This window comes from Xenopus tropicalis, chromosome 4, assembly GCF_000004195.4.
Source record: "Xenopus tropicalis strain Nigerian chromosome 4, UCB_Xtro_10.0, whole genome shotgun sequence".
Lineage (NCBI taxonomy): Eukaryota > Metazoa > Chordata > Amphibia > Anura > Pipidae > Xenopus > Xenopus tropicalis.
The window spans coordinates 114,104,803-114,127,637 of NC_030680.2; the positions used below are offsets into that span (position 1 = coordinate 114,104,803).

The window sequence follows — 22,835 nt, forward strand, 5'->3', positions numbered from 1 at the left end:
AACAACATAGCAGAAGTCATCTGGTGAATCTGTCCTGGAAGAAAAAAAAGCTGATATCTGCTACATTGTTCCTAGAGTCAGAACCAGGAGTGAAGAAAGGAACAGACAAAAAGTGTGAGCTGTGATCTTGTGAGCTGGTCTCTGGGGATATGTTTGAGGGTGTTATTTTTCACCCAGGTTCCCTTTCCTATTTCCTCCTGTACAACAGCACTCACAGGGTTAATTCCACTGAAGTCCCTCACCTGGCAGGTAATTAGCTTGTTAGCAGCCTGCTCAGAACCAGGACAGCCAGGCAGCAGCAGTAGTAGTAGTAGTTGCAAGGCCTGTGAGTCTGGAGAAGAGAGAAATTTCCCCTGGAGAGGTACTGTGACCCATTTGGAATGCATTTTTATAAAAAAAACAATATAGGACACACACCGGTAACTGGGACTGCTCAACCCCCATGTTTAGTTAGAGACAAAAAGCCCTTACACATGAGTGTTTCTTCATGATATCTTAGGCAGTGGCTGTTTATGTGTTAACAGACCCCATTATTTGCTATAGTGACAGTACCCACAGTGCCACACTTTCCCACCAAATACAGGTAGTGTTGCCACCCAACCCCATAATACTGGCCACATATTGAATCAACATCCTGCACTGCATGGATAATTACAACTTAATTTAGATGCAAACTTAACTGATTTATGTGCAGCCATGCACCATGCATCTATCTAAATGAATTGATAATTAGCAGTGTAGCATGCAGTATAGGGTGTGGATTCAATATGTGTCTGGTATTAGAGGGGTGAGGTCAGGGCCGGATTTGTCTTTTGGGTGCCCCCCTGTGCGAACGCGCAGACAACCCCCGCCCCCCCGCGCACCAGCCGCGAGTGCGCAAACCTTTAAACTCCCATACGGAGCAGTGGGGAGAGGCCCCGACTGCTCCATATGGGAGCCAAATTTAAAAATGTTGTTGCGGCGCCCCTAAAGTACACTCTGTCGAGAACCATTGAGTCCTATGGAAGGCTTCAAAGCAAGAAAGAATTTTGTGGTGTTTACAAACTTTTCGGCACGAAAATTTTGTGGGAATTGTGATATTTTCGTACGACCAATAAAAGCATTTTCGAGGCATTTTAGAACATCAGAAATTATCGTAGTTACTCTGAATTTTTACCATATCATGTATTAAGCCCCAAAAAGTCAGATTTTAGTAAATGTCCTAAATACAGGTATAGGACCCATTATCCAGAATGCTCAGGACCAAGGGCCTTCCGGATAAGGGGTCTTTCCATAATTTGGATCTTCATACCTTAAGTCTACTAAAAAATCAATAAAACATTAATTAAACCCAACAGGATTGTTTTGCCTCCAATAAGGATTATTTATATCTTAGTTGGGATCGAGTACAAAGTACTGTTTTATTACTACAGAGAGAAATCAGTTTTAAAATCTAAATAATTTTTATTTAAATGGAGTCTATGGAGACAGGTTTTCTGAGCTTTCTGGATAACGGATCCCATACCTGTGTGTGTGTATATATATATATATATATATATATATAAGAACAAAAACCACTGGCACTCACGTGTACAGCACAAAATTTGCCTGGGTGCAGCATCCAAAATCCGGAAACAAAGTAGAAAATGAAGAAGCCGCTCTCACAGGACTTATGTGAAAAATAAAGATTCCTTTAATGAATAGTGGACTTCCACTATATCAATTTTGTGGTCACAACCTCATTGCACCCCCTGCTTAATGGTTTAAAATTTAGTGGTTTAGCAGAATTTTCCTGTTTTGGTGGAGTAGCAAAGCTAATGGTGGGCTGATGCTGAGCAGCAGCCATAAGAGGTACTTGCCCTGGATACAAGTCCCTCTTGCTCTGTGCCCTTGTGCCAGGCAGGAAGTTGTTGTCTTGTTGTGGCCTGAGACAGGAAGGCGCTGCTGGGGTGGGGGGGGGCTTGATCCATAGGTTTCTCCTCTTGATTCATAGATTACTTATCAGTCAGAGATGATGTGTTATTTAGAAACTGTACCTGGCCGGTAAAAATAACGCTTGATGGTGGGAAAAAGTAACCTTTAGAAAAGGTGACAACTTCTTTTATATAAAATACAGAAGCAGAATTAATAGTCTATTGGCATTGCATGGCACCCACAGAATGGGTGTAACCTTAAAAACCTTCTTGTATCTACAACAGAAGTTACATCATAAATATATTTATAGAATATGAGCGCAGATGGAAAGATGAAATAGTCTTATGTAATGCTGTTAAACTGGCGAAACAAAAAGGTTTGGGCAACAAAACTGCTTTTGGACATGGAGAAGCAGCAACGTTACCACTAATGCATAACAAACGTACGTTTTCATTTTGTGTAAAAAAAAAAAAAAATTCTTCAGTCAGTGGAACAACAATTCATGTTTTCCTGCCTGTTGTTTAGGTAATCTCAGGGAATTAAATAAGATTTAACATTAATCTATAGGAACAAACGGCCAGTTAATCTCTTTTTGAAAATCATTGCTAGTGATGAGTGAATCTTTTCGCCAGGCATGGATTCGCAACGAATTTCCAGATTTCGCCATTGGGGAATTGCTTTGCGTAAAAACGTAAAAAGTTGCACGCGTCAAAACAAAAGTTGTGGTCATGGCAAAATATTTTTTTGCCGTATTGTTAATTTTCCGGTGAAGCAAAACAAGACAGATTCTCTCATCACTAATAATTGCCATTCTACAAAAAAATAATTTCCCAAACTACATTATGGATTATAAATAAATCTGTTTCAGAGTTCAGAGCAGATTTACCTTGGGTCATTCTTTATAACAGCTGGGGAAACAAAAGGTCAGTGTCACTGCATTATTAGATGGGTAGTTCACCTTTCACTAATCATTTAGTGTGATGTAGACAGGAATATTCTGAGACAGTTTGCAACTATTTTTTATTATTTGGCTATTAATTAGGCAGTTCTCCAGCTCCAGGGATCAAATAACTTTAGAAACCTGGTATTGGCTGGAATATAAACAGTAGGGGGGATTAAACAGAAAGATAATTTAAAAAAATAGAAATAACAATAAAATTGTAACCTCACTGCACAATAGGTTTTTGGCTGCTGGGGTCAATAACCACAATTTGAGAACTGGAAACAGGCTAAAGAGGAGAGCTCATAATTCAGATTACTAAGAACAGGCCATTCTATAACATTCCAAAAGTTAAGTTAAAAATGAACTACCATTAATAATGCTAAATACTGAATTAATGTGAAAAATTCCTCCTCTTAGATATTCAGCCCACAGACTTACATTGCAGAATACTTAACCAACAGATATATATTTATCTCAGTAAATATTGCCATTTTACATCTTTTTCCCTTGAGCCACCCAGTGCAGACACACAGGTGGGGAGAGTAGGAGGAGTGGCTGGCGGGGTCCACACGGCCCACCAAGTTTTTTTTCTGGTCTCCCGCTGGCCCCGTCCAACCCTGGAGCCACCATTTTGTGATGGTCTGTGTGCTCCTTTAGAGATTATCTGACCGGAAATAATAAAGCTCTAACTGTAACAATAAGAAGTGTGGGAGTAAAAGACAGAACTCCATTTATTGGCTGATGTGACTTAGAGGAATACTGTCATGGGAAAACATGTTTTTTCAAGTTAATAGATCTTCTCCAGCAAAATCCTGCATTGAAATCTGTTTTACACAAACATAATAGCGCTCAATAGTAAGAAATCCAAGTCCAGCTTGGGACTCCTCCAGTTACATGGGAGTAGGAGAAACAATAGGATATCAGAAAGCAGTTCTAATGTGTAGCGCTGGCTCTTCCTGAAAGCTCAGACTCGGGCACAATGCACTGAGATGGCGCCTACGCACCAATATTACAGCTAAAAAAAATACATTTGTTGGTTCAAGAATAACATTGTAAATGATAGAGAGAATTATGTGCTATGTAAACAGTGTAATTTAGATATAAGCTGCTTTGTGCAATTAATTTGTATACAGTACATCTACATTGTTTGGGGGTATAGTTTTCCTTTGCTGCAACTTTACCACTTGGTTCCCTGTTCCTGATAGACTTCTGCTCAAGATCTTTAAAGTTTCTGCCATTGGAAACAATGGGATTTGACTACCTGAATACTTTGATAAGCAATTATAAAAAATTTTATTGATTCTGTCAAACTGTCACAAAGTTTCTGGCAGGAAAAATTCCAGGAAAATTTCAGGAATTCCATTTTGACCTAATAAACCTCCCCTATATGGGGTCATTTTAATAACTGGGCAAAGGTAGCACTTTCCCTGGGTTCACCAGGACACGATCATATAGGAAATTCATTCTCAGCCATACAAAAATACATACACCCCCCCCCCCATCTCCAACTATGGCACAGTCCACTGACTTGTACAATATTTATTTTAAGAAACCAACATCATACACACAGTTTTATCTTCTCTGCATTAAAATACAAAAGAGCATGGTGACTGAGAATAAAATGCACATTAATAAATAGTATAGTACAGTAGTAATGAAACAAAGGAATTTGGAAGTGCCATTTTGTTAGGTTGTTCTCTAGTTCAGAGATTCCCAGCCTTGTATACTCATGAACCACATTCAAATGGAAAAACTTTGGGAGAGCAACACAAGCATGTGGAGGTGCCAATGAGAGCTATAATTTGATAGCCCCTATGGTGACTGGCAGCCTACAGAATTGGCACTGGGTTTTTATTCAATCAAATCTTGCTTCCTAAAGAGGAATTCAAAAATAAGCACCTACTTTGCTCACGAGCCACTGGTTGGGGATCCCTGCTCTAGTTAGTGCTATTGCCCAAACACTAGTATTAGAAATCTGTGTGTATTATGGAGGGTTCAGGTAGTAAACACAAAAAATCACTTAAAAGACTTATCGTGCTTCCCATTCCTAAAGGACTGAATTTTAGCTACTATAACGGCAATTATCATTTAAATTTCTGCACCCCCAGTATGAGCCAGTGACTTGGAAGGTCCAGCTAACAAGCGACATGATAGTTGTTTGCAGCAGGGAAAAAGTTGGAGTTAGTGGACATACAAATTCAGTTTGTAGAAACAAGTCCAGGTACTATTTTAAGTGCCAAACTATTACTCAAAGTCTATTAAAGTGACCTCAGCTGTAACTGTCATCTTTACAGTGACAACATCCTCACCACTTTAAATCATAATACGTCATATGATTTTTTTATGGGATTTAAATGCTTGCTCGTGGTATTCAGTGAGGTTCAAAAGGAAATGCATTTTTGTGCAAACCCCTTAGGCATTTATAAATAGTAACAAGATAACATTGCTATTAAATGATACCAGTGGAATGAGTTGCAGAACTGGAACTACCAAATAAGTACCTTGTATGATCCCTGTGACTCATATAGTCTGCCCTGTTCCTACCTTCATTACCTTCTCTATTTTATTTACACAGTAGTTCTACAGCTCTCAAAATCTATAAAGATTAACAGTAGGGCAGTCTCTATTGGCGGCACCCAGTGCTGTATAAGTATTCTGCTCTCTTCTGCCCCATTGATTGACAGGTTTGTTTAGCCAAGGCAAACCCATTTGATGGCCCAGCCAAAGGGATAGAACAAGAGCTCACACTGACCCCTTAAGCACAAGATGAGATTCAACTGGATAGTAAAGGGAGGACCTCTTTCTAGAATTCTAGGTAGCAACAATTTAGATGGAAATTGTTTGCTAGCAGCAGAGATGTAATATACAGGTCCCAAAAGTAGAGACAAGCAACATGCTTTCTGTTCTAAATGAGAAGCAACAAACTAATTTCACCCCTAAAATACTGTGTGCACCTTAGTATGGCACATAATTTGATCAAATGGACCTTAGCTTCAGAGGCTATCATTACTTATCCATCAATGGTGCCCCATTACATTTTTCCCTAAATTGATCAGTAGTGACTGGAGAAACTTAAGACATTAACCCTGACTATCTCTCCTGGTACATTATCCCTCCTTGCCAGAACGGCAGAAGTAGAGCAGTCACAATCATACCACCAAAGTGTCTCAGTACAGGTATGGGACCTGTTATCCAGAATGCTCGGGACCAGGGGTTTTCCGGATAAGGGATATTTCCGTAATTTGGATCTCCATAACTTAAGTCTATTAAAAAACATTTAAATATTGAATAAACCCAATTTAATTGTTTTGCCTCCAGTAAGGATTAATGATATCTTAGTTGGGATCAAGTACAAAGTTCTGTTTTATTATTACAGAGAAAAAGGAAATCATTTTTAAAAATTAGAATTATATGCTTATAATGGGGTCTATGGGAGATGGCCTTTCCGTAATTTGGAGCTTTCTGGATAACGGGTTTCCGGATAAGGGATCCCATACCTGTAATATTCATTTGTATCTCCATAATAATCATACCAATTCCAGTATGGGAATAGTATTGGCATACTGATAATTATCAGGGCAATATGTGGGTTGGGTGTTGCCATAGGACCTGGGCCTATGAGTCCACCCACCCCTTGCTAGATAGGGCAGTCGATGCATGTGCTGATTGGGGGAGAGAGAGGATACCCATATCAGCTTCACCACTGAATTTAGATGCAAGTTTCCAGCAGTAGGGAGGGAAACATGGGCCCTTGGTTGCCTGTATAGCAAATACTGGTCTGGAGATTATCATGGTTTTTGTGAATGTACAAGACACATTCTGTGTAGCTCTACTAGTTGAGGTACTGCTAGTAACGACAGTATGTATGTATATTAGCTCAGCATATCTTAAGTATCCTTCTTATTCTGAAATTATTTTTTCGCGTGAAAAAGAATTGGTAATGCATGGGTCATAGTGCTCTGTTCAGCTCAGCAGCAACACTGAGCACTAACACCCCAGTAATCAGAATGGTATTCAAAATCTCAAAGCCCTGAAAATTATTGTGATGAATTGATAAAGGAATCTGATAAATGTGTCAATTTTTTTTTTAAACTTATAGAAACATTTTTCTGACAGTCTGGAATTTGAGAAATTGGGAAAATTTGAAACTGTTGGCTATAAGTCAGGATTCTCCAGTTAGGTATTAGGTTAGGTATCACAAGTAGTAATAGACTGTTGGCAACATATAAATAAAGGCTAAACTCCTGGTGGGTCCAGGTGGCAGTAGGCCCTTTTACTGACTCAACCATTTGACCTGGAATGGTTAAGAGCAGAATTGGTGGGAAGGATAGATGATAACATTTAAAAAGCAGAGACTAGGGAAATAAAGATGGTGAAAAAAGAAATAGTCTTGAGAGTGGGCTGGTGCTCTAATTTTGTTCTGGTGGGCCTCTGGCACCTAGTCCAATACAGCACATAGGAATTATTTACATTTGAAAATAACATTTTTAACATATCATTCTGAACACAGGAATCACTACAGAAAGTTTGGGATATTTGGAATAACTGAAAACATATTCATTTTCTTTGCCTTTTTAGCTATTTATGTTTGAGGAAAGGATGATACTAAGATCAGATAGGCATAATGATACTGATGCCAAAAAGTCAGCTGAAGCTGAAACTCATGGTTTTCACATGAGAGTTGCTAAGATGTAGGCCAGGCCTTAGTAGCAGTTCTAGTCCCCATTCCTTATCATATGCAAAGATATTCCATGTTTAGCTGCTTTCACAATCTTTTTGGAAAACAAATGCATCATGAAATTGCCATATCCCAGTCTAATGACTTCTGCTTGTTGGAATGCATGTTAGCCACAATAAAAACAGAGACATTTATTTACAGGGTTTAGCATCAATCGGAGGGCACACCTTATTTTATATCCACTAATCATCCAGCTTTCCCAACAATGAAAATGAGGCAGTAACAGAGACCATTGTCACCCAGGCACCCATTGTCTCTATTCTTTCTCGTCAAACTTCATAGGTTTGGGTCTGTGTAAAGCAGAAGGAGCAGCTCATTTCTGAGTTCAGTTCTTCTATTCTGATGTTGGAATCAAAACATAATCATTTCCTGCCCAGTATATATATTACAGTTCAATAGTCATCGAATCTTTATAAAGAAAGTCACTGCATGCCCTGAAAAATCAATTGCTGCTTTGGTTATGCCTGTTGAATGTCAGCGCTGCAACTGTATTTTGGCTTTAAGAACTTTACACCTGGCTCAGCATACAAAAACTGGATAGGCTGGATGGAAATTTACCCTCATGGTCATCCAGTTCCTGTGTGGCTGAGCCAGAGCTTACTCCTAGAGAGAAAAGAATATGGCAGCCTGAAGAAAAAAACAAAATTACTTAGGAGGAAATACACATAAATATGGCAAATATAGCAAGGACAGGAAAACAGTAGGATAACAATGGTGGGAATGGAGCCAATAAGAAAAGATTAAAAGGGAGAGCTAAGAGAGGGTGGGCATAGGGATAAAAAAACAGAAAAGGAGAAAGGGAAGATGCAAAAAGCATAAGAAGAAAAAGAAAGATAGTAGAGGGTATAAATATGTATATAAAAAAGAATGAGAATTCTAAGAATGGAAATTCCAATAAGACCAAGAAAACAAGCTAAAAGTACCAATACACCCCTATGCTCCTGCATAATAATAACAATAAGGCCACTAATATCCCCTAACAATACTTTGTACAAACCTGCTGAGTTTCAAATAAATAGTACTAAATATATATATAGGCTATAGACTGTCTGTTATTGGTTTACCTATCTCCCCGACATGACCCTATCCCATCACAAGAGCTCAGAACGTCTCTAGATAATCTTTATATGGTATATTGTCATTCACTTCAATTGGAATAGCAATACTTCTAGCATTCGCAAAATAGCGAAAAAATAGCAAAACACATTGAAGTCAATAGGCAACTTTTTTTAAGCGTTTTTTACTAGTGCAACTTTTTTCTTACTTTTTGCAGCAACTTTTCTTGGTGAGTTTTATTAATTGCAAAAACAAATGTGAAATTTTGCTGCGAATGGTAATGGCCCAACTCCCCCCCCCATCCATATTTAAATTTAAGAACTATTTTATTATTAATTTTTAAAGTTCTGTTATTAAAATGTTATTAATTTGTTGTATTCACGACTATACTGGATCTTTACTATGATTTAGGCATTCCTCATCTTGATGAAGATCCAAATATGAATGAATAATGAATGAATATATGATAAATATTTAAATATATTCCGCCTTTAGATTATTTAACATGTTTATGTAAAACCTACTTGTTTTGCTCAGAGACTTGGGGCTATTTGTGCACACCCACATTTTGTCTGCTGAAAATAACCTCGTCAAACGCGTTTGAATGACATAGAATAAATCACACCTAAATAAATTTGCCACTAATTTTACACAGCTTTTAATGCCATTTTTATAATGAATTTTGTTTTACACTGCATAATAAATAGGCCCCTTGATCTGTTAGGAAAGGCTGTCAACGTAGGGGGTTTTCTATGGAGAAAAGGTTACCTTTTACAGGGCATTATAGAAAGGTAGCAGGGGATCTTTTTCCCATAGAAAATAACAGATACCACTCCAATTTATATACAGTTATATGGAGAATATACACACACTCATTTGCCTAGAGAGCCAATATGGTCTGATCTACTGAAGCATAGTGTCGTTAGCTCGGCAGTAATGCAGAAACTCTGCTGTCCCACCACTGACCTCTCCTACATATGGCTCATGTATCTCTACCACACCCTGTGCGGATATCAAGCTGTGTAACTTAGTGTTGCGCTGTTTATCACTCACCTGGCTCTCTGTAGCCTCACCCTAAGGCGTAGTCTTGGCATCTCCAACAATGTCACGTATTGTAATAACTAAGATCCCAACCATGTCTTCTCCCCACCCTGACTCTACAAACAGAACAGGAATTTCAAGGATCTGTAGCAAAATTAGGAAAGAAGGGGCACGTTATGCCTTTCACTTAAACAAGCCTTTTAGGCTAACACTTTGCATTTAAAAGGGGTTAAGTATAAGGTTTAGTCTAATGTGCACATACAATGGACACCATCCAGTGGCGGCTGAGCAGGTTTTTTTTGTCTGGACGGTAAGTTTTGGCCCAGATAGCCCACCGAAAATAAAAATGGACCTTAAAAAATATTGTTCGGGGCATTTATTTTGTATAAATTAGTCTCCACTACAAATTGCCTGTATATTAGCCTCATTAGGCATCTTAATTGACAAATATGCAATTGCTAACTTATTCAGCTTCCAACAGCAATTACATTTGCAAATAACTTTATGACCATTAGACATTTGTAATAATAGTTTATTGGAACAATCAGATCTGGATTTGGATTAAAAATGAGCCCTAGCATATCAAGTACACAGAGGCCCTAACAGCCCCCCCCCCCCCCCCCCCCCGGGCCCACTAAATAGTGACTGTCCATGGCATCTTACAGCATTCCCTCTGGCATTTACCAGAATCCCCTGATTGTCAGTCCGGGCCTGAGGACATTTGCACTTTTCAAAATGTTATACAGGTATGGGACCTGTTATCCAGAATGCTCGGGACCTGGGTTTTCCAAATAAGGGAACTTCCCGTAATTTGGATCTCCATAACTTAAGTCTGCTAAAAATAATTTAAATATTGAATAAACTGCCCCAATAAGGATTAATTATGTCTTAGTTGGGATCAAGTACAGGTACTGTTTTATTATTACAGAGAAAAAGGAAATAATTTTTAAAAATTAGAATCCATTTTAACCAAATAATTCTATGGGAGATGGCCTTTGCGGAATTCAGAACTTTCTGGATAATAGGTTTCCGAATAAGGGATCCCAAACCTGTATTAGGGTGCACAGACTTTGCGCAGATGAAGAATGTTTTACTTTTGTGGGAAAACATAAATATCTTAAAGTGAGACTATTGCAAAAATTTAAAATGTAATAAAACCTCTTTATGGATATAAGAAAACTATATACAGGTATAGGATCCATTATCCAGAAACCCATTATCTAGAACAGTGCTGTCCAACTTCTGTTGTACCGAGGGCCAGAATTTTTCCGACCTACGTGGTGGAGGGCCGATAATGGAAGACAGTTTGACCACTCCCCTTTTTGAAACCGCACCCACTTGAAACCACACCCATGTTATCACATGACCATACCCATATTAATGGTTGTAGTACAGCAAAAACCTGCCATACTCTTCCTGCCCTACCCTGCCTGTGTGTGCCATACTCTGCCTGTCCTACCCTGCCTTTGTGTGTGCCATACTCTGCCTTCCCTACCCTGCCTGTGTGTGCCATACTCTGCCTGCCCTACCCTGCCTGTGTGCCATACTTTCACTGTGTGTGCCATTCTTGGCTGGTTTGTGCCATACTTGGCCTATGTGTGCCATACTCTGCCTGCCATACCCTGCCTGTGTGTGCCATACTCTGCCTTCCCTACCCTGCCTGTGTGTGCCATACTTTCACTGTCTGTGCCATTCTTGGCTGGTTTGTGCCAAACTTGGCCTGTGTATGCCATACTCTGCTTGCCCTACTCTGCCTGTGTGTGCCATACTCTGCCTTCCCTACCCTGCCTGCGTGTGCCATACTTTCACTGTGTGTGCCTTTCTTGGCTGGTTTGTGCCAAACTTGGCCTGTGTGTGCCATACTCTGCCTGCCCTACACTGCCTGTGTGTGCCATACTCTGCCTTCCCTACCCTGCCTGTGTGTGCCATACTCTGCTTGCCCTATGCTGCCTGTATGGAACACACAGGCAGCCTACAGTGACACAATGCTGGCACTGCTCCTACAGTCTGTACAATAACTATATATTAAAAAACTTTTTAATTGCAGTACCACCTCAGTATATGTTCTTTTTGTGGTATGCAGGGATTATTTGTGGGTTTTTACTGCTCCAGAGGTGTGAACAGGGGAACAATGGGGGTGATAACAGCCTGAGCCTGAGGTGTGAACACTGCAGGGGGTGAACAATGCAGAGATTAAAAGGTGTGAACAGTACAGGGGATTACATATTTAAACAATACAGCCTGATTACAGCCTGAATCTGAGGTGAGAACCATGCAGGGGGGGCAGTTAATCACAGTTCTGATACCATTTAAAGCTTACACAAGAGTAAGCCATCAAAGCAGCCAGACAGGTGGGGGGCCACACAGAGGGGGGTCGTGGGCCGCCAGTTGGACAGCACTGATCTAGAATGTTCCCATAGACTCCATTTTAAACAAATAATTCTAATTTTTTAAAATAATTTCCTTTTTCTCTGTAATAATAAAACAGTACCTTGTACTTGATCCCAACTAAGATATAATCAATCCTTATTGGATGGAAAACAATCCTATTGGGTTTATTTAAATTAAAAGCATGGAGATCCAAACTACAGAAAGATCCCTTATCCAGAAGACCCCAGGTCCCGAGCATTCTGGATAACAGATCCCATACCTGTACACCATTGTGCTATATCTCCCATATGTTATGAAAAGCACTAACCCATAGCAACCAATAAGTATTTGCTTTTAAACAGGTGACCAGTAAATTCTACCTGTTGCTTGGTTGCTATGGGATACTGCTCCTGGGCAAATTTAGTGCATTTTATTACATCACCCTATTTACCTATTGTTCTTATCAGCCATAGGCTCACACTGCCTGTTGGCTTATTTCCTCATCATTACCAGGACTGCCTAAATGCCACTATTTACAAGCTTATGGGTTTGTTAACCCTAAAAGATGCTGTTTTTTGCAGCTATTGGCAGGGTAACTACATATTTATGTTATCGGCACACAAAATGAAATAGGGCTTCCAGTCCTGGTATTGTTTCCTTTAATGTAGAACAAAGGGGAGTACCGTTTCTAAGTGATTCAGCCCACAACAACTGAGATGACACTGAGGTTAATAAAAGCAAATGTCGGATTATTGCCAGCACTAAAAACAAAGTGTACTTGGATTCCTTGGATATAATAGGCTCACTTGGCCCCTTTACAGAATAGTTTCTGGTGTTTACAATGCAATTGATGTCTTTATGTACACACGACTATGATGTGGTTAGGCGCTTCGGGTATCCAAGAGGCATCATGTGACCACAGAATTTACGTAAAGGGTGCAAGGAGTTTCCCTGGTAAAACATTAACTCTCCTCGTATAAAAATTATTGATTAACACTTTTTATAGCTTTGAAACAGGAAAGTGATCACTGGCTCACACATGCTATTCTCTAGCATTGAATGGTTCTCAGATAAAGGGCTAAGGCATTAGGCTGCACTCTGATTGGCTGACTGATGTACTCTTGAAGTTCAGCCTAAAGCAATAGTTATCCATCCTAACCATCCCTTATGCAAATATACAAAGCACCCGCAATGTAGCATTTCTGTGGCCTAATAATTGTTTGTTAAAACAAAATTGTCTTTGGAAAATAACCAGCTAATTGTCAATGTTTTCAGAATCCGCTCTCATTGTAACAATTCCTCCCTTATCTTTACTCCATCTATGAGAATTTGCCAGCAGATTCAACTCCTGAATATTCACGTAGAGCAGCTGCGTGCTGCTTCATTAGTCAGCCTTTCAACATGGCATGGCATGCAGTGGGCAAAATGCATTTTACTGAGCAGTGCCGAGATGGTTTAAACCCAGGCAAACCCGGCACCTTGCTTGGCTGCTTAGCAATTAATTACAGAGCATTCTTCATGGCTGCAGAGAAGTTGATACAGTCTGCAGGATGCATTAAAAATAATTGCTAACTAGCTACACCGTATGTGCTTTTAATATCTGTGTGTACAGCGTACAGTATTTGGGGACCTGTGTCCGTATAGTACCATTTGAATGGGAACTGCTATATCAAGCAAATGATTTTGTGCAAATCCAGTAACACATGCAAATGTGGTAGCCACAAATAAACAGAGTACTTGCTAATAATATGGCCCCAAGCCCCATTAACTTGCATTGCCCGGTGGGTACAGGAATAAAGGGCAGAATGAAAGGGTATCCATGAAAGTTCTAGAGCAGGCTTTCTTTTACCAGTTGTGGTTTGCCAGCAAAAGTCTAGCATAATATAATATACATTGCACCTGTAGAGATCCTGGCCCTGCTGGCATAGGGAGACATGAGTAATTTGAAAAGGCTGGACCTTACCCTGCATCTTTTCCCTTGTTCCCATCTCCCATTATTACCACTGCAAATTTGCCCTACACAGTAACCAACAGCAATGAGCAATTTGTGATGATGGATACTTTTACTAGGGTAAAATAGTGAAAGTAAATTTGATGCAATGGGGTACAAATATGCCCAATGTTGGTGAATGAGATACCCTATGATTTTCGGTGCATTACTTTGGGCAAGCCTCTGTAGCGCAGCGGCACGTATAAGGCTGGTTCCTACTGATGTGCCTCTTTACCTGTTCTGCTTCTCAATCTATGTTTATTCTTTTTGTATGGATCACACCCACTAATTAAAACGGGATGAGCAGGTTATGAAATATTTATTGGTGATTTAAATCAGCTGGCCTGTATGGGAAATGCGATTTCCACCCTGCTGCAGACCCTTCCCATGCCCAGGTGCTAGCTTGTATAATACAGCTTTCAGATTTCTGAAAAACAAAAATGCAGGGCATCTGCTATGTAGCGCTTAAGCTGGGTTATTTGGCAATAATAACTAATGGGATAATCTATTTGGTCTTTCTTTGCTTTCCTTAGTATCTTCACCTGTCAAAAACACTGAGAGAGCCCTTTTTGCACAACATATCCCACATAATGTGATTTTCACTTTATAAGCCACTGATAATCGGGTTGAGCCCACACATAGGGGCCCAGTCATTAAAGTACGAATTTTGGATTGGAACGACTGGAAAAATTTAGCAGTAACCGCAATAATTTCTGATGTGCATAAGTTGCGTGAAAATTCGTGTCGTGGTTGTCCGAAAATATTGTGGTTGTGATCCGAAAGTTACAAAATTTTCATATCCGAACAATTGTAACCTGCGTGAAAACCTTTCTGACTTTAATGCATGTTTTTAAAAGCATTCCACGGGACTCAATGGCACTCTGCAGCGCCAACCTGGCCAAAAGATAGTTACGATACCAAAGCTTGAATAAATTCCAAAATGTTCGTAGTCATTGAAATTTACACACAGCTCGAAAAAGTCAAGTAATTTTAGCTAAATTATCGTAGTTATTATGAAAAGTTCTTTAGAAAAAATATGCATTTTTTGCAATCATGGTCATCGTGCTTTAATGAATAGGCCCCCAAATGTTGAGCTAAGAGAAAGGCAGCAAATATCAATTGTGTGGGGATGTTGGTAGACAGCAAATGAAGGTGGAAACAGAGACAGAAACACTGGTGCCTTAATAAGGTCCAAACTTTCTCCTTTTATTAAATAACATACCTAGGGTTGAGTTGCCACCCAGCTAGTATTTTAATGGCCTAGCTGGTGAGGAAATTCTTGTACTTCAGTATTAAATAAGGTAAATCTAATGGAATGTTAAGACAATAGACCTAATGGAATGTGAATGGATGCCCAGTGTCTATGGAATGCAAACAAGGCTTGGTGAGTATGTGGAAGGAACAAGCGGATGTAGAGCATCACTTCTGCTGCTAAATACTCTCTGGGAAATGACTGGGAAGGGCAATCACACTCCCGAGGAACCTGGCACCGCTGCTCTATATCAGCTTGGGCAGAACAGGAGACTGGGAGGGATAAGCCTTGTGGAGAGAAATGTCCAAAAATGCTCCATTCTGTTTTAATGCAAATGTTATCTGCAATGTTAAGTGCAATGTGTTTTACCCTTGGGTACATACTAATGGATTGTGTAGATACATAGTTGTGTACTACATAGTTGGGCCTGAATACTGGTCTCTCTGGTATATATACAGTATTTTGTGAGCATGTATCAGGTGTCCAGATATGGTTAAACATTTGTAATTAAGTCCTAAGAGACGAGGCAAATTTGTATGTCTATATAAAATATATTATTAGTGAATTAAGCACTGATATTATAAGTGGCCAAGGGTTTCTATGGCCATACAAAGGTACAAGCCCAAAGGCAGAGTGCTTTTATACAGGTCATAGAACTCTGAGGTGACTTCTAATATCCTCATATTTTTCATCAGGGGGTACATTATTAATTATAATACACAACTTTCAGTGAGTCATGTGGGAGAAATCACTAAGCACCAGTTATAATTGGTAACATTTATGTATTTATAATTTGCAGTATATTTCTGGCTTTTGTGTATTATATATAGATGTATGTGTATAAATATTTCATTTAGGGTTGTACAGCAGGCAGGTACCAGGGCAATTGGTTAATATGATTTACCAAACTGATCTCTGTAATTTTTTTTCCTCTAAGCTGGCCCATGATGTCACATAGTAGCACCCACAGGTGGATCTTTATATTTAGACAGATTTGTCTCCCCTGATTTACAGCCACAGGTTTAGCAATTAAGCTCCCTGTCAGGCTCATGTTCCCAAACACTCCCAGCATTACTAAAAGGATCTCACTGATGTATCTTCCCCACCCAAGAAGGAGGAGGAAGGCACAAGGCTTGGCTTTAACCACTTCTGCACCAGGCTTTAGATAAACCATTAACGGCAACTACTGGAGCTGGAAAAAGGAAATCTATCTGAATTTACCAGAGGAACAAAAGCTAAAATTTGGAATGAGTTCATGCACTTTTCCCTTGTTTCTAACAAATATGACTGGGTAAAGAATTGCTGCCTTGCAGAGCTGAGCTCCTGGGTCTGGTTGTATTCAGAGTGCTGTCTACAGGAACCTTGTATGTTCTCCCCATGTCGGTTTCGTCCGGGTACTCCCATTAAATCCCACACTCCAAAACCATACAGGCAGGTTCATTGGCTCCTGATAAAATAGACTAAATTGTATATGAATGTGATAGGGACCTTAGATTGTAATCTCCACTGGAGGGCAGGAACTGATGTGAGTGATGTATAATTCCCACTGTGAAATATGTCTGCTCTATATGGAGAAAAGATATGTACTGCCTTCTATATACGACACATATCATAATGCAGTAACCCATTCACATATGATCAAATGAATTCTGTACAGTGGAAGCTTGGGAATATGTTGGAAGGTCAAATTCAGAACACAGCAACCATTCAGAATTTGAAAGTTCATTTCAGAGAGCCATGAAATAAATATTGGTGCTGGAGGTCTAAAATGAGGAGCAAAACTGTACTCGGGTTTTCTTTTTTAAACAAGTTAAACTGTTTTGGGTACTCATGCTTTTATGGACCAAACAGAAATTTGCTAGAGAAGTATCAATGAATTAATTTGAATTTAGCTGACTAATATACATAATATACGTCAGTGCAACGCATGTTTTTAGTACTGTGTTCAAGCACTGCCATCTAGTGTTAAGATAAGGAAAATTGCCTGTTGTATTTTTGAACAACTAACGGGCAGTTATGATCAGGTTTACTTAGCCCTAAAATGGTGAGAAGCTGCATAATTTATACCAGTAGCCATTTCTGGGGACAGAAATATGAGCGAGTGCCAGCTCGGAGTATTGCCGGTTGCCAGCATATAACAATAAGAAATACACTGTGATCTGTTGCAATATACATTTCCCACCACTAGATGTGGGTAAAGGGCTTTTGTGCTTAAACAAATAAACATGTTATTCATGGAAGTGGTCACTAGAGCCCAGTGTAGGAAAACCCTATAGTAAGTTCTGGAAAAAAAGAGGGTCTTAAAGTTTTAAATGAGGGAAAGAGATGGTAACAACCTCTTTGGCCGAAAGGAGAATAAACAGAGCAAGCAAGAAGCTCAAGGCACCGGGCTCAGACCAGACAGGACCCACATCAGGTAGTGGGTGCTAAAGGCTTAGACAGAGCTTAGCAAGGAATATTCATCTTGGTGAGAATGGGTGGCTTGTAAGGGGGTAACATAAAAGGATTATTGTATTAATGCGTATAGTTGGTGTTGTGTAGGTTTGTAGGTGGCAGCAACTTAAAAAGTGAGAGGAATATGCAGCAATAAAAGGAACAGAAAAACTAGGTGGGCAGGATAGTCTGGCAGTGTTAGTGTCAGGGAAAGAAGCAATTGCTGATAGGGACAGACTAGGCCTGGGCAGAGGGAATTAAGTGGAGTTAAAGGAGAAGGAAAGGTAAAAACTAAGTAAGCTTTATCAGAAAGGTCTATGTAAATACAGCCATAAGCACTCACAGAAACGCTGCACTGACTTCTCTGAAAAAAGATTTCTTGTGTCTGTAATTCCTGTGCCAGAGACACACAGCTTTCTGCTCTCTCCCCTCTCCTGCTCCCCCCCCCCCAAGAATGCTAAGAACTCACTCCCCCCCCTTAGGAATGTGGATCTGAGCCAATCAGCAGGAAGCTGACTCATAGTCTTACTAACTGAGCATGTTCAGTGCAGGAGTGAGGCATTATGGGAATTTTCTTTACAGAGCTCAGCGTTTTTTCTTCCTGTTTGGCTTCAGATTTTCTGAACTGGTGGTATGCCTGCAGCTTGAGATTAACTCTTTACTAGCCTTTCCTTCTCCTTTAAGTGTGACTGTTATGCACAATTGATTAAAAGCCTTCCATACCTTGTGTGTGAACTTTACAAGCTGTTGTAAGTACACTAGCAGTCAGGGCCCAGCTGGGTACAAGGCCGTAGCAGGGTGTCCAAGGCCCATTAGAAAAGCACCTGGCAAGCCTGGTACCAGAAGTTTCTGCCACAGAGAAATGGGAGGAGTCACCTGAGAAAAGGTTACAGGAAGCTAAAATAATTGAAAGTCTGTATCTATGAAGGGCAAGTTGTTTTGGCCAGTGGGCACAGAAAGAACTCCCTTATGTAACCCCATAAAACCAGACTTACATGGTGGCTTAGACTCACTAAGCCAACATGTCAGCCCACGTGTTACACCAAAAGAAGGGCAAAAGCTTAAATAAAAAAATAGCAGCGCTATGAAATGTGCTAAATAAGGCAAAGAATGAGCTGAGCAGATGAATAAAGATGGGCTGATTTATGCGCCATTCAAATAACAACATGGCTGCTAGTAACAAACACAAATTATATGATTCACTCTACCATTTAAAATTTTATTCTTGAACCAACAAATATATTTTTTAGCTGTAATATTGGTGTGTAGGTGCCATCTCAGTGCATTGTGCCTGAGTCTGAGCTTTCAGAAGGAGCCAGCGCTACATATTAGAACTGCTTTCAGGTAACCTATTGTTTCTCCTACTCCCATGTAACTGGAGGAGTCCCAAGTCGGACTTGGATTTCTTACTATTGAGTGCTATTCTGATATCTACTGGGAGCTGCTATCTTGCTCCCTTCCAATTGTTCTGCTGATTGGCTGCTGGGAGGGGGGGAGATATCACTTCAACTTGCAGCTTAGCAGTAAAGTGTGACTGAAGTTTATCAGAGCACAGGTCACATGGTTGTGGCACTCTGGGAAATGACGAATATTACTAGCCCCATGTGAAATTTCAATCAAATATAAAATAATGTTTGTGTTTTTTTTAAAAACTGATATCAATGCAGGGTTCTGCTCTATTAACTGATGAGTTTTGAAAAAACTTGTTTTCCTATAAGAGTATTCCTTTTAGGGGTCATCTGTCCTACTACAGTTGTTTGCTACTTTTTCACCTTAGCAATTGTAAGGGACATGAATGGATTTTTCCTACTGTTCTGGAAGTCTCTGGTTGATAACCTGTACTCTGTGGGACGTAAGTATTCCCCAATAACCTAAGGGTAACTTGCCACTTCCTGTTCTGCAGTGTATAAAAGGGGAGGGAACATGTAGTGCCATTTTGGACTCCACCCTAGCAAGAGGTTAATCTGCCAGACATCCTAAATTAGGCCTTATTACAGTAGGCCTGGCACAAGTGTATCCCTTTCTTGGCACACTCACTTCTTTGGGCTGTATACTTGCTTGAACACGTGATTTTTAGTTCTCTTTGCCATGTGAAAGCTAATGGGAACTGGGATTTTAGCGCAGTGCCTCCACCTAGTGGACACTGAGGAGCACACCTCAGGGGAAATTCCACTAGGAAATACTCACACACAGTTTGCAGTAAGGATAAGTTTTTTTTGTAATAGTTGGAATAGGATAAAAACAACTTTATGGATAACTGATTATCCTGCCCTGAGGAACCCTTGCAGTCTATCCACTCCTGGCACAGTCTCTTTAGGTGCCCAGTCCCAACTTTGGATCTGGATAGACCACAACCCTTTTATTCAGTTCAGTCCCTTCCCCAAAAGCTCTTTAGTCCCCCCAGGTAGCGCTACCTGCCCCAGAGTACCTTCCCCTTTGGAAAGGCAGCTGCTCCCACGTAGCAGGCACTCGAGCAATACCTGTTCCTGCAGGGGACACACACGGAGATTCCATTTAGGACTCTGTAATCACCAGCAGCCCAGCAGACTTCAGTCTTTGCAGTCTGAACACACATTAAGTGGTACTGCCTACTTACTCTGGATATCTTTTCCAAAATCTGGCAAAACTACAGGGGCTCCCTTTATAAACTGGCAAAAGCGAACGTTTTCAAGGCCAACCACCAATCCGCACCTCTCTGTGTGCACACACTCTGGCTGTTGCCATTGCTTCCAGTGTGCGCACACAGCGCAGCGTAACAAAGCGGATCTGCTTCTCTCAGCCAGGCAGGAAAGCGCAGGGCCGAAAGAAGCGGAGATACACTTTGTCTGACCATGCCCTTAACGTAAACCATTAGAGAAGTAAGTGTATCCACACAAAATAGTGTGGTGCTAGTATTCCACAAGCATTACCTTTCTTAGCAGTGCGGTGACTCCCCTTCCAGCAGACCCCTGCTGTATGGTTCCATATCCCCCTTACTACTTAAAGCTGCCTGCCTGTTGCAAGGGAGGTGGGATAGAGTTTTTGTGGAGGGGGGTTTAGGTGTAGGAACAGCTGGAAAGTGACTCTATCATCATTATCATCCAGGAAAGTATCATCCTTCCTTTGTTATCCTCCTGTAAATCAGGGGTGTTTCTGGGGGGGGGGTCACTCACCCCCTACATGCTTTTTGGTGTTGGAGCAGGTCAAGGGGGGGGGGGGGGTGTGGTTTGCTAGTTCAAATAGCCCTTTTGCACTTTCTGCTGAATTTCAGTTTCCAAAAAAACAAAACTTCAGCTATTAAAGTTACCAGAGGCAACTTTTTGGTGCTTTTTGAAACCCCCCTAGCAAAATGTTATCCCGGCCCCCTCTGCACATAAGTGCAGGTGACCCGTGATGGGAGCAAAATCGCAGATTCCACCCCCCCACCAGACCCCCCTGGGCCCCTGCTTCCTCTGTAATACACCACTGCCCAGGTAACTGGCTGCTCACTGCCGCCTGAGGCACGGTTCTTACCTTTGGTCATGGCAGGAGCAGCCCTGCTGTAAATCTTTCTTTCCTGCATATCTGTAGGTCAGATAACAGCATTGCTCTTTAGCTTGTGGCAGCTCTAAAGATTAGAGGTGTGGATCTCCCATCCAGTAAAGGTCAGTGGGTGGAAGAAGAGAGCTGGGATGCCCATCACATCTTGTTAGTAGGAATGAATCATTTGGTGGAAGTGCAGGCTGGATATCTAACAACATTGATTTTGCCCAGGAAAAGACTAAACTTGCTGTAGAATTGTCTGTGCATTTAAAACTTAACCCACTATATACTGTACTGCTGGGGTACCATATTTCTGTAAGGCACTTTGTCTAATGTCTGTCTGCTAATGTCATGGATTATTGTAGGCCCTGATTCTGTCTACATATGTAGACGTAGACCTGAATATCCAGTTTAGCTTTATATATGATATATATGTTTTCTTTAACCTTACTTCTTACCAGATTTGTAAGGGAACTTTTAATCCTTAATGTAAGGTACTGGGATTCAAGCTGGAAACCTCCTATTTATTGGCTGCTCCGCCTTAACTACTGAGCCAAGAAGAGCAGGCCGCAAATTCCTGGTAAATCTGATCTTTTTATCTGGCTTTTCCATCACATCCCAGCAGCCTTTTTGGTCAAGTATAGTCACCCAATCAGAGCTGGATATGCCCTACTGAAACCCTTATTCTACCTTCCTCACTTTCTTGCCTGAATATTAGCCTGTTACCACAGCCTGTGTACTGTGGCTTGCACCATGATCTTGCTTCTCTTGCCTTGGCCTGGTCTTGTCTTTTACTTTTTCTGCCCTCCTCATGCCCACTAGGTCCTGCAACATGCAACATGCAACCTTTCAACCTCAAGCCTAATATAATTTGGTCAAGATTGCTGTTTCTTGACTGAAAGGCCCATTACTTCAGATTCCAAATGCTGTCTTTGCCCCACTTGTATAGTGACATTATGCCTTATTTAACTTCAGTGTCTGCAACTCATGAAATCTGACCTGAACTTCTGCATATGGGGCAGATTTTCCAGTACAGATACTAAAATGCAATTAGTAATGACCAGTTACCTACAGGTTGGAAAATAAAAGCAGCAGTCTCAATACTTGCTGTGGGCAACTGCAGTTGTTCAGTTTTGTACAGCGATACATATGTATGGCTAGAAGCACATTTACTCATTTAAAATGAAGAGAGAGAACATAATGGAATACAAAGAAATGATAAAAATAGACATATTGCTTTTACAACAAACCAACAAGAAATGCTTAAAATACACACAGACTAATACCATAATTATTATAATTCATGAGTGATAAACATGGCAATAATTACTACATCCTCCTGCTTTGATACATAACCATATTAGATTGCACCTTGGTCTTCAATAACCTGCTGTCTATGCTCAGTCTGTGGCTGTTATGATGACTGAACTCCTTGGTGACATCAAATAACTTCATATTTCTTAGAGTTGCTATTATACCTTATATCAGTGCTGTCCAACTTCTGCGGTGCCGAGGAAATTTCTCGCGCATACATGGTGGAGGGCCACTAATGGAAGCCAGTGTTGGCCACGCCCCCATTTTAAACCACACCCACTTTATCACAATGGTCGCTGCAGGG

The 22,835-nt window shown here is 40.5% G+C and overlaps 1 long non-coding RNA gene across 1 annotated transcript in view; it reads left to right on the forward strand.

Moving 5' to 3' along the window:
• The first annotated feature begins 308 nt into the window (after window positions 1-308).
• LOC116410444 overlaps window positions 309-22,835 on the forward strand; it is a 66,964-nt gene continuing 44,437 nt past the window's right edge. Inside the window, exon 1 of the long non-coding RNA XR_004222413.1 lies at window positions 309-361. This is a non-coding gene — a long non-coding RNA (uncharacterized LOC116410444). The remainder of the gene's footprint in view (window positions 362-22,835) is intronic.